This window comes from Anopheles cruzii, unplaced genomic scaffold (genome assembly GCF_943734635.1).
Source record: "Anopheles cruzii unplaced genomic scaffold, idAnoCruzAS_RS32_06 scaffold00529_ctg1, whole genome shotgun sequence".
Lineage (NCBI taxonomy): Eukaryota > Metazoa > Arthropoda > Insecta > Diptera > Culicidae > Anopheles > Anopheles cruzii.
Genome location: NW_026454128.1, coordinates 5,397 through 8,094, shown reverse-complemented (window position 1 = coordinate 8,094; position 2,698 = coordinate 5,397).

Below are 2,698 nucleotides of genomic sequence, written 5' to 3'. Positions count from 1 at the left end.
GAAAGAAAAGGAAGTCCCGGTGCCGAGATGAGAAGCTGATGGTTTTGGGAGTTGGTACAGTGTGTGGTGTTTACACCATGGATTCTGGTTTGTAAATTTTAACCCACTTTAAGTAGAGAAGTTGAGCAAATAGTACTAAGGTATCCTTTCAAAATGCATAAAATCTAGTTTTGATTAGAAACTGTGCGTTCAAAGCCATAGTTTGGCATTCTTTTCGTTTAAGGAGTGTTGGTAAGCAATTAGCATTGAGGTTATGCTCTGGTCTGTCTTAAATCTTCTGTAAAATTGATAAAATAAACTCTAAATAAACTCCAAATAACATTTTAAACATTACATTATGTTATTAATAACGCAATGCAACTTTGTTAGCTTCTCAGTCAAAGGAAGCAATTCGTTTTCTGTTGATTCTTACAAAATATATAAAAACCAATAAATTAATCATTTGCATTCAGTCCCTTGTGTTAGTTCCTCTTGTTACCGCTCTATTATTTCCCTACGAAGCAACCAAACCCTTGCGCCGTTTGCATTTAAATTCCCATTCCCAAATCAATCCTTGGCAAGGTCCAGGTCTCGCCTCTGCGGTCTGTATCAACGATCAACGTAAGCTCAGTGTGTGTTTGTGTTCGAAAAAGGAGCAAAGAGAATGAGAACTCAAAATTAGAACCAAACACAACCTACTGGACCCAAGATAATGACCTCGGAGTTCTTTAATCTTACGGAAAATTCTAAGACACACTACCAACCTGTTCGTCCGCCTGGCTCTGGTGCCACGGGTCTGTGCGGCGTCTTCAGCGTGTTCGTGTGTGTGTGTGTGCGTGGTGCGATGGCTTATCAAGGAGTCAATGTACCCGGCACTTGCCTACTGACCAAGTTCCGTGACCTCTCTCAGCCAAACTCGCTGGGGCCATGTTTTCGGCGCTCCGTCGGGACTTTGGGTATTTTTTTTCTCGTTTGTTTCTCTCGACGATTCTCGGACGTAGGATGAAAAATCGAGTCACATATAACCGGTCAACATAAGGCTGGCCTGCCTGCTGCGACGACGGGTCAAGAAGATGCCCAGGACCCGCCGGCAGCCGAGCGGGGAACGAAAACGGATAACAAAAGTCCGCGGCACAATCGTCGATCGCACCGATCGATGTATCGACGTATCGCCAGCTTCGCAGCATCGATCTTCCTTCCGTACAGTGGTTGACAAACCGGGATCCAGCGAATGTATAGTTCAGCTATAATTTGATCGTTCAAAGACAGCCATTTGATGCGACAAACTCGTTTCTTAATTTTCCCCCTTTAAGTGTCGTTTTAAAAATAATTTCGTTAAAATAGATTTAAAATGACTATTTAATTACAAAAGTTGGGCCGTCCTGTAGGGGCGCACACGCTATCGCGAGGCGCAGGTTCGATCCGTCCGCGCGGCCGCGGGGAGCAACATAAATGCTAAGCGTCCGTTTCCCGCCGCCCAGGCCGAGCCCGACCGAGAAAGGAATTGGGGGAATAAAATAAAAACAGTAATAATAAAGCTCGGCTCGACCCGGCTCGGTCCGACTCCGTGCCTCGGGGTGATGGGAACGCAATGCACACGATTCACCTATTAACACATTGCCCTACAGGTTCTCGCGGGAGGCCTCCGGGAGGTCACCGTGCCGAGGTCCGCGCATTGACGCCTCGGGTTGGTGCCGGGCCCATTCCTTCGCCGGGTCCTTTGTGGCGGTGCCGTGCCGTTGGGTTGGGCGCGCGAACCGCAGGAATCCCTGCGGTCCACCCGAGCCGCGGACATTCTGCTTCTTCGTCTTCATTTCTTCGTTTGCAGGCGATGGAAACGCGCGCAAAGCAAAGGGTTCCGCAGCCCAGCCGCAGTCCGGGCGAATTAAGCCAATTGATGATGATCCGTCGATCCGGTCAAACCGGCGCGAGAGATTATGATGGCGACGACATCCGATCCGATCGCCGGCGACCATTACTGCCGGGGGCCGGGGCCAGTAGGGTTTCCATTTTCGGGCTCACCTAAGGCGGGCAACAATGGTCTGGCTCGTCGCGGGGATGATGCTGTGGCCAGAGCACAGAAAAAACACACGGCGGGAGCAATAAAATCGAACACACGATACCCGCCGGGAACCCGGTGCACGTCGAAATCGAAATCTTACCGGAACTCGGCTGGGGTCGGATCTGGTGAGGCGCATCCACGGTACCGATTGGGTCCGAACCGTAGGAATTTATTACAACAACGCCGGGAGTTTCGGAAGGACCAGTCCCCAGATGTGGGGTATTGAACCCATCGGAAGTCGGCGGCTTGCAGTGACTCGTTTGACTTGGGTCCTTCGTCGGATTTACACGAAACTAGTTCCCGAAACTACTACACATTGAGCCCTCTGCCGTCTGTCAATGATTTATTGGTCAACCAGCGGTGGTCCCCGTTTTCGAAGTGAGTTCCCCAATAATTTATTTCTGTTCCATCAAATGCTGTTCATTTGAAAGCGCCAGCGATGTTGAAGTGACGAAGAAGCGTTCACTACGTCACGTGGCTTGACCGAATCAACCTGCACGACTCCGTGCTTATGACAGCTCTCGAGTAACAGCATCACGCGCGATGGGCGTGTGTGTGCGGTCGTAACGGTATCGTATCAAATTCTGTCCACCGCCAGCCCAGCCACTCACCCCGATGCCCTACTCAGCGGTTTGGCCGCGGGCCGTAATGGGCCGT